The 13187-nt window shown below is 41.0% G+C and overlaps 1 protein-coding gene across 5 annotated transcripts in view; it reads right to left on the bottom strand.

Moving 5' to 3' along the window:
- Window positions 1-13187, bottom strand: part of MGLL (monoglyceride lipase) — a 134796-nt gene that overhangs the window by 35854 nt on the left and 85755 nt on the right. The gene's annotated exons all lie outside the window — the stretch shown is intronic.

The raw sequence follows: 13187 nt of genomic DNA, 5'->3' as shown, positions 1-13187 counted from the left end.
GCACACTTTCTTACATTGTAATGTGGCTCCCATGGAAATGGACTTCCCTGCTTCTCTTCCTACCTCTCTAACTGCAGACTTCTTCTGCATTCATTCATTCATTCATTTTAATTTTAGAAATTGCATTTTGAAAACACTTCATTCACATGGTTCAAAAATGAAAGTGGTATAAAAGGTGTATATTAAGAAGTCCTTTTCCCACGTCCATTCCTGCCTGTGCCATTTTCCCATCTCCCCCTAAGTTCTTCTCTTAGCATCTCATATCTCCTTCTAGTGCTTCTTTATAAGCAAATGCAACCATATATCTTTAATTTTACCCCTTTCTTAAACACAAAGTCAAGTACAATGTATCCTGATCTGCATCTTGCTTTTTTCACTTGACAATATGTTCCACAGACAATATGTTTTAACATCTGAAATACGGCTCCCCCCAGTTCCTTTTAGCTCCAACTTTTTACTATGAAAATTTTCAAACACATGAAAATACTGAAACAATACTACAATAAACACATGTATACCTACTGTCTTTACTCAACAATCTACTATTTGCTTTATAAATATACACATTCATAAATATAAAAATGGCTGACTCATTTATAAGTAATTTGTAAATTTCAGTAACTGGCAAAACTGGGTTCTTTGTTCTATTCTTGTACCCTTTCTGTAAACTTGAAATTCTTTCCAACTAAACAGTTTTTAAAAAGTAAGTTATAGGAGGTGGGGCAAGATGGTGGAGTGGTGAGGAGCAGAATTTCGTCTCTCCCCTAGAGCACCTGGCAATTACCCAAGAACTATATGAAACAGTGTTTTCGGGGTCTCCAGTAACCAGTCACACATTGGACACAAGTTTGGAATTGGAGGAAAAGCTGAGATTGCAGCGAACATTGTAAGTTTCCCGGACCAGGGGTCTGGCGCCCCTCCCCACCCAGACCTCACAGACTGTCTTGCTGCCAGCTCCCTGAAAGAGGGGGAAAAAAAAAACCAAAAAACAGCAATCTGCTGAGGGCAAGAGGGGAGGCTCAACCCAGCCTCAACTGCAGAATTAATTAACAAATTAATTAACTAACTTTGGGAGCTGGGGTGCTAAAGAAGGGCTGGGCTCCGAGAAGTGGGGGCACGTAAAAGCAGGCACCCATTCCCAGACTCCAAACAAGCCATTTTTTTTTCCCTTACATTTTGTCCCTTCTGGCTTCTCACTGATCCCTTATCTTTTTGCATTTCAATAGCCCCCGGCAGGGGTGGAACTGAAGCTGTTGGAGAGTAATTATCAGACAATAGCCCAAAGCATATCTTTAAATGCTCTATTCTGACACTGACAAAACTTCCAGGCTGGGGAAAGACTTTTAAAAGAGACTCTTTTTTTTTTTTTATTTTTTCTTTTTGTTTATTTCTTTTCTACTTTTTTTTTTTTGTAAATCTAAAAGTAATATATGTGGTTATTTTCTATCGGAAAGCCCAGGTTGAGAGACTAGGCTGGGATTGGGGGGAGACAGAGTACCCACAGTGTCTTTGAGTTCTGTATTCACTACTGAAGGCCTCCACCCCCGTCTTTAATTGGCAACTCAGGCTGACCAAGGAATCTACCTGGAGAGGCCCCAAAGAGGAGAGGGGAGAAGGGAATAGTGCCCCTGAGAGACAACTGGAGGTCTGAGGATTGGGAGAGTGGAGGGAGGTCCAGTTCAACTGGCAGTCCTCCTGGGAATTCAGACCCCAGGGGCTGGAATTCAGATTCTGGCTTCAGTCAGCCACGCCCCTGACAGGATCAGAGTCACCAGGAGAACTAAAGTCTACATACCTCGTTACACTGGTGGGGGAGCTGCAGGCTGGCCAGCGCCACCTGCTGGACAGGAGAGGAAAAAGCACCAATTCTAAAGGCCTCATAGGAGGGTCTCATTCTCAGGAAAACTCCATACCCTCCCAATGAGACCTGGGCCTCACTAGACTGGGAAAATCTGACTAGGGTCGACCATATTTGAGGAGACCCACTCACAAAAAGGTTACATAGAGGCAGAGCAAGAAACAGAAAAAGCAAGAGGGGAAAAATTCTGATCAACTAAATAGAACCTAAGTTAGAGGTCTTGAATAAGTTGAACTGAATAACAGAGGCCAGAGAACAAAGCCAACCAACAAGAAAACCACGAGGTAAAAGACAGAAAACAAGCTCCAAAATAAACTAATCAAGAAAATCAGATGCCTAGACAACTTAAGATAACAAGCCATACCAGGAAAAACGAAAGCATGGACCAGCCAAAGGAACAAACTAATAGCTCAGCTGAGACACAGGAGTGGAGGCAACTAATGCTAAATAAATTTGATGAAATGAAGGAAGATATAGCAAAAGAGCTGAAGGATATAAAGAAGACACTGGCTGACCATAAAGAAGAATTCATAAACTTAAAAAAACAAATGGCAGAACTCATGGGAATGAAGGCCACAATGGAGGAGATGAAAAACACAATGGAGGGACACAACAGTAGATTTGAACAGGCAGAAGAAAGGATCAGTGAACTGGAAGACAGGTCACTCGAATTCATACACACAAAAGAACAGATGGTGAAAAAAATGGAAAAATATGAGCAGGGTCTTAGAGAGCTGAGTGACAACATGAAACGTACAAATATACGTGTTATGGGTATCCCAGAAGGAGAAGAGAGGAAAAAAGGGGCAGAAAGAGTAACAGAAGACATATTCATTGAAAATTTCCCAACTCTTATAAAAGACAGAAAATTAGAGATTCAAGAAGTACAATGTACCCCAAATAGAATAGATCCCAATAGACCTACTCCAAGACACTTACTGGTCAGATTGTCCAATGTCAAAGACAGAGAGGATTCTGAAAGCAGCAAGAGAAAAGCAATCCATCACATACAAGGGAAGGTCAATAAGACTATGTACAGATTTCTCTGCAGAAACCATGGAGGCAAGAAGACAGTGGCATGATATATTTAAGATACTGAAAGAGAAAAACTGCCAACCAAGAATTCTATATCCAGCAAAACTTTCCTTCAAAAATGAGGGAGAGATTAAAACATTTTCAGAAAAACAGACACTGAGAGAGTTTGTGAATAAGAGACTGGCACTACAAGAAATACTAAAGGGAGTGCTACAGGCTGATAGGAAAAGACAGGAGAGAGAGAGTTGGAGAAGAGTGCAGAAATGAAGATTATCAGGAAAGGTAAAAGGAGAGGAAAAAATAAGATATGACATATAAATTCCAAAAAACAAAATGGTAGTAGAAAGTACTGCCCTTACAGTAATAACACTAAACGTAAATGGATTAAACTCCCCAATAAAAAGACACAGACTAGCAGAATGGATTAAAAAACAGGACCCATCTATATGCTGTCTACAAGAAACTCACTTTAGACACAAGGACAAACATAGACTGAAAGTGAAAGGTTGGAAAAAGATATTTCATGCAAACAACAACCAGAAAAAAGCGGGAGTAGCTATATGAATATCAGACAAGTTAGACTTCAAAAGTGAAACAATTAAAAGAGACAAAGAAGGACACTATATATTAATAAAAGGGTCAATTCATCAAGAAAACATAACAGTCATAAATATTTATGCACCAAGCCAGAATGCCCCAAAATTCATGAGGCAAACACTGCAATCACTGAAAGGAGAAATAGATACCTCTACAATAATAGTTGGAGACTTCAATACACCACTCTCATCAATGGATAGAACATCTAGACAGAGGATCACTAATGAAACAGAGATGTTGAATTGTATGATAAATGAATTAGACTTGACAGACATTTATAGAACACTACATCCAACAACAGCAGGATACACTTTTTTCTCAAGTGCTCATGGAACATTCTCTAGGATAGACCACATGTTGGGTCACAAAGCAAGTCTCAACAAATTTAAAAATATTGATATTATACAAAACACTTTCTCAGACCACAATGGAATGAAGTTGGAAATAAACAAAAGGCAGAAGGTCATAAAATTCACAAACATATGGAGGCTAAACAACACCCTCTTAGAAAACCAGTGGGTAAAGGAAGAAATTACAAGAGAAATTAGTAAATACCTCGAGGCAAATGACAATGAAAACACAACTTATCAAAACTTATGGGATGCAGCAAAGGCGGTGATGAGAGGGAAATTTATTGCCCTAAATGCCTATATTAAAAGAGAAGAGAGAGCAAAAATTGAAGAGTTAACTGCTCACCTGGAGGAATTAGAGAAAGAACAGGAAACTAACCCCAGAGCAAGCAGAAGGGAAGAAATAACAAAGATTAGAGCAGAAATAAATGCAATTGAGAACAGGAAAACAATAGAGAGAATCAACAAAACCAGAAGTTGGTTCTTTGAGAAAATCAATAAAATCGATGGACCACTGGCTAGGCTAACAAAAAAAAAGAGAGAGCAGATGCAAATAAATGCAATCAGAAATGGGAAAGGAAATATAACTACTGACCCTGCAGAAATTAAGGAGATAATGAGAAGATACTATAAGCAACTATATGTTAATAAACTAGATAACTTAGATGAAATGGACAACTTCCTAGAAAAGCATAAACAATCAACATTAACTCAAGAAGAAATAGATGACCTCAACAAACCAATCACAAGTAAAGAGATTGAGTCAGTCATCAAAAAGCTCCCAAAAAGGAAAAGCCCAGGACCAAATGGTTTCACATGTGAATTCTACCAAGCATTCAAGAATGAATTAGTACCACTCCAGCTCAATCTCTTCAAAAAAATTGAAGAAGACGGAAAGCTACCTAACTCTTTCTATGAAGCCATCATCACCCTAATACCAAAACAAGGCAAAGACACTACAAAAACAGAAAATTATAGACCAATTTCTTTAATGAATATAGACACAAAAATCCTCAACAAAATACTCGGAAATCGAATCCAGCAGCACATTAAAAGAATTATACACCACGACCAGGTGGGATTTATTCCAGGTATGCAAGGCTGGTTCAACACAAGAAAATCAATTAATGTAATACACCACATCAATAAATCAAAGCAGAAGAGCCCCATGATCATCTCGATTGATGCAGAAAAGGCATTTGACAAAATTCAACATCCTTTCCTGATGAAAACACTTCAAAGGATAGGAATAGAAGGGAACTTTTTCAATATGATAAAGGCAATATATGAAAAACCCACAGCTAACGTCACACTCAATGGGGAGAGACTGAAAGCTTTTCCTCTGAGATCAGGAACAAGACAGGGATGCCCACGATCACCATTGTTATTCAACATTGTGCTGGAAGTTCTAGCTAGAGCAATTAGGCAAGAAAAAGAAATAAAAGGCATCCAAATTGGAGAGGAAGAAGTAAAACTTTCACTATTTGCAGATGACATGATTCTATATGTAGGAAATCCAGAAAAATCTACAGCAAAGCTACTAGAACTAGTCAATGAATACAGCAAAGTGGCAGGCTACAAGATCAACATGCAAAAATCTGTAGTGTTCCTATACACAAGTAATGTGCAACAGGAGGAGGAAATCAAGAAAAAAATCCCATTTACAATAGCAACCAAAAGAATCAAGTATTTAGGAATAAACTTAACCAAGGACACAAAAGACCTTTACATAGAAAACTATAAGAAACTGCTAAAAGAAATTGAACAAGACCTGAAAAAATGGAAGAACATACCATGTTCATGGATTGGAAGACTAAATATAGTTAAGATGGCAATTTTACCTAAACTGATTTACAGATTCAATGCAATACCAATTCAAATCCCAACAACTTACTTTACAGAAATAGAAAAACCAATAACTAAATTTATTTGGAAGGGTAAGGTGCCCCGAATAGCCTAAAATGTCTTGAGAAAGAGGAATGAAGTGGGAGGTCTCACACTACCTGACTTTGAAGCATATTACAAAGCTACAGTGCTCAAAACAGCATGGTACTGGCATAAGGACAGATATACTGATCAATGGAATCGAATTGAGTGTTCAGAAGTAGACCCTTACATCTATGGACAACTGATCTTTGATAAGGCAGTGAAGCCGAAGCAACTGGGAAAGAGCAGCCTGTTCAATAAATGGTGTTTGGAGAACTGGATATCCATTTCCAAAAGAATGAAAGAGGATGTCCATCTCACACCTTATACCAAAATTAACTCAAAATGGATCAAAGACCTAAACATTAGCACCAAGACCATAAAACTCTTAGAAGAAAATGTAGGGCAATATCTTAAAGATCTTGTGAAAGGAGGTGGTTTCTTAGACCTCACACCCAAGGCACGAGCAACCAAAGAACAAATAGACAAATGGGATCTCCTCAAAATTAAACACTTTTGTACATCAAAGGACTTTGTCAGAAAAGTCAAAAGGCAACCTACACAATGGGAGATGATATTTGGAAACCACATATCAGATAAGGGTTTAATATCCCGAATATATAAAGGAATCCTGCATCTCAATAACAGAAAGACAAATAATCCAATTAAAAAATGGGCAAAAGACATGAACAGACATTTTTCTGAAGAGGAAGTACAAATGGCTCAAAAGCATATGAAAAAATGCTCAACTTCACTGGCTATTAAGGAAATGCAAATCAAAACCACAATGAGATATCGTCTCACACCTACCAGAATGGCCATTATCCAAAAAAACAGAAAATGACAAGTGCTGGAGAGGATGTAGAGAAAGAGGCACACTTATTCATTGTTGGTGGGAATGTAGAATGGTGCAACCACTCTGGAAGACAGTGTGGAGGTTCCTCAGGAAGCTAAGTACAGATTTGCCATATGACCCAGCTATTCCATTGCTGGGTATATACTCAGAGGAACTGAAACTTAAGACACAGACAGACATTTGTAAACCAATGTTTATTGCAGCATTATTCACAATTGCCAAGAGATGGAAACAGCCCAAATGTCCATCAAAGGACGAGTGGATAAACAAACTGTGGTATATACACATGATGGAATATTATGCAGCTGTAAGACAGAACAAAGACATGGACCATGTAACAATGTGGATGAACCTTGAGGACATTATGTTGAGTGAAGTTAGCCAGAAACAAAAGGACAGATTCTGTATGGTCTCACTAATATGAACAGACATTAATGAACAAACTTTGGGAGTTAAAAGATGACAAGACAGGTGACCAGGAGATAGATAGAGGGTAGAGATCAGCCATTTGATGCTGAAGGATTACAGAATGTTTAGGACTGATTGCATAGATCCAGAAATAGATAGCATAATACTGTGTGATGGTAGCACGGTATTGTAAATACACTGAACAAAGACGTCTGCGAGTAAAGCTGAAAGAGGTGGGATAGGAGAATGTATGACACCAGAGGTAAAGATAGATGATAAAGACTGGGACTGTATAACGTGGCAAAAACTGTAGTGACCAATGACTGTTACTAAATATACAAATATGGAAATGTTTTTGCATGTGGGAAAGCAAATGAATGTCAACCATGTAGAAATTTGAAAAAGGGGATGGTATTCAGGAAAAAACATAATCAAAGCAAACTGGAGTCTATGGTCAACAGTAATATACCTCCATTAAATGTAACAAAGGCAATATGCCAATGCTAAATGTATATGAGAGGAGGATATAGGGGAGTAATATGGGATTCTTGGTAGTGGTGTTATTTGCTGTCCTTAGTAGTATATTGGATTGTATGACATGTTATTTTTCTTTTTATCATTTTTTCTTATTGCTAAAAAAAAAAAAAAAAAAAAAAAAAAAATTTCTTGTGGTAATCAGTATGTTCAAGTGCTGATTGTGGTGATAAATGTACAACTTTATGATGATACCATGAACAACTGATTGTACACTGTGGATAAATGTATGGTATGTGAATATAACTCTATAAAATTGTAGGAAAATATATATATATAGGAGTTAGTGTTGGAGAAAACATGGTGAGAGGGATGATGCCTCACCAATATGGACTAACTACAATGTGTAAACTCAGAATTGAATCTTAGAACATAGCCTAACGTGGACACAATAATTGTAATAGTCTCTAGATTGTAAGCTCTTACAGCAGTTAACTCTATCCCTGAATTGTAAGGCCTATCTCTAAACTTTGAGATGCTGATCCCTTAGTGTATAACCTGATTGGTCTCTGGAACAATGCATATCTCTGAGACACCTGAAACTCAGAGTTAGAGCTCGGCAGATATGAATGTCAGTATTAGTGCATACAGCCACTGTCAAAAAAAAAAAAAAAGCTGAAAAAGAGCCCAGACTTCAATTAGTGATATGAATGAAGCAGGTCTGGTTAAGACCAGGGCAAGCCAGGCCAAAGGGTAAAGGTTGAAACTGATTCTGTTTTAAAACTTCAACTTTCATATGAGACCAAGGGAATAGATATCTATTTGGTACAGGATCTAAATTTTCTAAACGGTGCAACTCTACAGTCGATTTGTTCAAACACCGCAATTGCATGGAACTTTGAATAGGAAGTGAGATACGGTAGGTTAGTATAGGCTGGAGTGAAATAGTGACACATCCCAGAGTAATTTGGGCAGATAATAAAAAATATATTTACAGCCTCCCCCTCCCCAGCCCCGAGGATCTGGGGGAAGGTGCGGATGTGTTGGACATCCTCACCTGGACTGGTGTTGATGTTGTCACAAACATTGGGACTGGCGGTTTGATGTGCTGAGCCCTCGATCATGGGACTTGCCCTTATGAAGCTCATTACCACAAAGGAGAGTCTAAACTTGCATGTAATGGTGCCTAAGAGTCTCCCCCTGAGTACCTCTTTGTTGCTCAGATGTGGCCCTCTCTCTCTCTAACTGAGCCATCTCGACAGGTGAACTCGCTGCCCTCCCCCCTACATGGGACCCGACTCCCAGGAGTGTAAATTTCTCCGGCAACGCAGAGCATGACTCCCGGGGATGAATGTGGACCCGGCATCGTGGGACTGAGTGTATCTTCTTGACCAAAAGGGGGATGCAAAATGAGATGAAATAGTTTCAGTGGCTGAGAGATTCCAAATGGAGTCGAGAGGTCACTCTGGTGGACATTCTTATGCACTATATAGACAACACCTCTTAGGCTTTAATGTATTGGAATAGCTAGAAGTAAATACCTGAAACTACCAAACTCCAACCCAGCTGTCTGGACTCCTGAAGACAATTATATAATAATGTAGATTACAAGGGGTGACAGTGTGATTGTGAAGACCTTGTGGATCACACCCCCTTTATCTAGTGTATGGATGAGTGGAGGAATGGGGATAAAAACTAAAGGACAAATGGGGTGGGATGGGGGGATGATTTGGGTGTTCTTTTTTCACTTTTATTTTTTTATTCTTGTTCTGGTTCTTTCTGATGTAAGGAAAATGTTCAGAGATAGACTGTGGTGATGAACGCATAACTATGTTATCATACTGTGGACAGTGGATTGTATATCATGGATGATTGTATGGTGTGTGAATGTATTTCAATAAAACTGAATTTAATAAAAAAAAAAAGTAAGTTATAACTCTCATGACACTTTATCCTAAACACTTCAGTGTGTGTCTCCTAAGAAAATGACATTTTCCTCAAAACTGCAATACCACTTTCACGTCTAAGAGAATAAACCAGTTTCCTAATATCATCTAATACTCAGTCCAAAATTCAAATTTCCTAATTGTCTCCAAGTACTTTATAGCTGGCTTTGTAGAAGCAGGACACAAAAGTTCATACAGTGCATTTAGTTATTAGAATTCTTTAGTCTCTTTTAATTTAGAACATTCCCTTCAGTTTCATTTTTAAGGAGACCAGGCCAATAAAATGTCTTACATTCTGGCTCTGTTTTGCCTCTTCCAACCCCAGGGTGTTATTTAGCTTGTTTCTGTGTTCCCATTGATTGCTTGCTAGGCACTTCTTTGCTTTTCGGCACAAGTGTCCCAGGCTCACCTTACACCTTCCCTGCCCCAGACCTGGAATTAAGCCCTTCTCCAAGGAGCCTGGGAATGTTGTTTAGAAATCAATATTTAAATCTTGGGAGTCCTTAGTGCCAGTGGGGTGCCGCTGCTCCTATGCCCTTCCAATAGGCAGAGTGAGGAAACTTATTTTTTTTTAAAAAAATCACCCTCAAGGCAGGTGCAGTTTTTTTCCTTTCCGTTCCATATCGCCAAAGCACTTTGTGTCTCCATCAGATGTTGAGTTGAATTAGAGTCCTCTCCATCTATGCTCTGGCATCTCCATCCCCCCTGAGACTGAGGCTCCTACAGCCAGGGTGAAAACAACTCTGATCGGTGGGTAGAGACTTACCCCTGGGCTGAGGAGATTCTAAGGCTGAGTCTGGCTGGACTTGGCAGAGAAGAGTGCTGGGAGTGATTAGTGATGCCTGCCCGGGACACGGGTGGAGTTTCTCACGGGTTCTCCTGGCCCATATTGGCCCGGGCTGGCCTCGAGAGCAAGGATGGTATTTTATTCATCTGTATATTCCTCAGGGCTCCCTGCATGGAGGGTAGGTGCTTGATAACTGTTTGCGCAAATGGGTTGAATGCAACGTTTCTGTAATAACCACTAGCCAAAGAGATTCAAGTCTACCACTGCAGCCACTGCTGATAATTTCCTTTTCCATCGTGTACACTGAGTCTACTGAGCAGTAGTTTTGCACATGCAATTAAAATTCTTCTTTTCCTTCTATTTCTTTTTTTTTTTTTTTAGAAAGAACCTGCTCCACAGACCTCAGTACAATATATTTTTAGTGTTGTTTACCCCGATTCCTTTAACATTGTATTTCACACAAAGCAAACACTTAATAATTATTTGTTGACTGGTTAAACCATCCCAGTCTCCTTGTCTCAGAAAAAACACTTCTACCTGAAAATAACTTTCCTAGCTACTACCATGTGCGAAAAATGAGATTCCTGGGAAGGATCCAGAAAGCTGATGTTCCTGGTAATTCCATCTCCCCTTTCTCAGAGAACCAGATCGACTTGGCATTCATGTTCTTACAAAAGCTGGGAAAATACAGCCTCTTCCTTAAAAGGAGATGAAGCATGATAAAGCAGTAATAACAACACCTGATATTTTAGGAAGAGTTCATAGTTTGCAAAGCCCTCTTCCTGGAGTTAATTTCCTTTCATCCCCATGGCTCTGTGAGTTAGGGATTCTTTCCCTCATTTTCTAGCTGAGAAAACTGACCATGAGAGACGCTCGATGGCTGTTCTCAGCCTTCCAGTTGGTTAGAGGATGGGCAGGGGCTTGTGCAGCCCTTTGACTCCAAAGCCACCTTCTTACCACCATGGGCAAAGAATAGGCAAAAGACGGGCAGCTGAGCGGGACACCTGGAGGCTGAAGGAGTGAAAAGCCAAGCCCTTCCTGATAGGATAGAGAACCTGCTGTGCAAACACGGCCCTGGGACCACAGGCCCGTGCCCAGAAGCCACTCACACCTGAGGTGAGTCTGGGGAGTAACGGGGCTGGGCAGCTCCCACTGAGAAAAACTCACAGTTGCCATATGGCGTGGCTCTTCCGCGAGTCTGCAGACGTGGGCAAATAAAGGGGCCACAGGGGAGTGTCTTTTTGGAGCTTTCACAGATATCAGGGAATAGGGTACGAAGGGACCGTAGGACTGGGCAGGGATGGGCACTGGACAACCACAGCAAACGGCAGCCAACATTCACCAAAAAACTTGTTATCTACAAGCGTCCGTGCTCAAAGATGTTCTCCGCGGGCATGCTCCTTGTGCATGCACGTATGTTTCACCAAAGTGAAAAAATGAGGCTCTGGAGGCTGAGTGGATGGCCTTGAGAAAATGTTGTGTGGGGAGAGATAGGAAGAGTGGTGAGGTCCCAGGGAAGGTAGGGACCAGAAGAGGGGGCATTTCAGGCATCGGGGACAGCACTGACAGAGGTCCTGGAGTGGGAGGAGCATGGCCTTGGGCAAGCCGATGAGGCCACCCTTCCGAGTGATCTTGGGGGCCGAGGAAGGTTTAGGCCCAAGAGTGACATCTGCATTTTTGAAAATTTGCCTTCCTTATCACTTTCTCCTCAACCATGGGCAGTCTTGTCAAAAGCTTTGTCCACCAGCTCTATCTAGGGCTGCCGGATTGGAAGGACCTCACGGTGGCCATTGCTGAGGCTACCAGGAGTTAGAAGGTGAGAGCTTTGCCTCGGAGAGAGAGCTGCAGAATGTGGAGGCGGCACTTGGGGGTGGGTGGGTGATGAGATGTCATGTCAGAGAAGATCCGAAACAAGGCCCCAGCTGCCAAGAAAACCTTCCCCTAGCCTATCTCTAACCACTAAACACATATAACAGAGGAGAGTGGTCCTATACAAAGTCTGGAGAAGGCTAGCTTTCAGCTCTGCAGACTCCAGGCAACACTGGCTTCTTTCCTTGCAGATGAGGAAACTGCAAGGAAGTCAAGAAGTCAAGGACCCTGCATGTAGCCTTAGCGCAGTGGAGCTAGAATCTGATCCAGGGAAATCTAATTCCCAGAGTCATCTACTCAACCCCATGGTCCATAGCTGCCTCTATGCTTTTCTGTTTTTTCTTCCCAGATGTGGACCAGATATTGCTTGTATAATCAAGGAAAAGATGCAGCAAGTATTACTTACAAGGCAGACAAATGAATCCAAATGTTGAAATCAGCCTGGTTCTTTCCATCATGAGTTTCTCTATCTTCTGAAAGATGAATCTGTCAACCAGGCAAGTCTAGAATGGCAGACAGTTTCCACAAGACACCTTCCCTGCAAAAGCATCCCCTGCCACCTTCTCTGCTGAGGAGGTCTGCACTGGGTGCCCATAGCTTCATTTTTCTCACTCCTGACTGGGTTACCTTTCGCAATCAGAGCTTGCTCCTCATTTCTCACATCCGCTTCTTTGGAGGTGCCACTAGGGCTGCATTATCCTCACTCTCTAAGGTGGCCACCTCCCAATAGGTGGCTGTTCCAGTTTGCTAATGCTGCCAGAATGCAAAACACCAGAAAAGGATTGGCTTTTATAAAAGGGGGTTTATTTGGTTACACAGTTACAGTCTTAAGGCCATAAAGTGTCCAAGGTAAGGCATCGACAACCAGGTACCTTCACTGGAGGATGGCCAATGGCGTCCAGAAAACCTCTGTTAGCTGGGAAGGCACGTGGCTGGCATCTGCTCCAGAGTTCTGGTTTCAAAAGCGCTTTCTCCCAGGACATTCCTCTCTAGGCTGCATCTCCTCAAAAATGTCACTCTCAGTTGCTCTGGCAGCATTTGTCCTCTCTTAGCTTCTCCGGAGCAAAAGCCTGCTTTCAAA

Source organism: Choloepus didactylus, chromosome 1, assembly GCF_015220235.1.
Source record: "Choloepus didactylus isolate mChoDid1 chromosome 1, mChoDid1.pri, whole genome shotgun sequence".
Classification (NCBI taxonomy): domain Eukaryota; kingdom Metazoa; phylum Chordata; class Mammalia; order Pilosa; family Megalonychidae; genus Choloepus; species Choloepus didactylus.
Note: the sequence above shows the minus strand (reverse complement) of the source record. Positions and strands in the feature narration are given on the sequence as shown.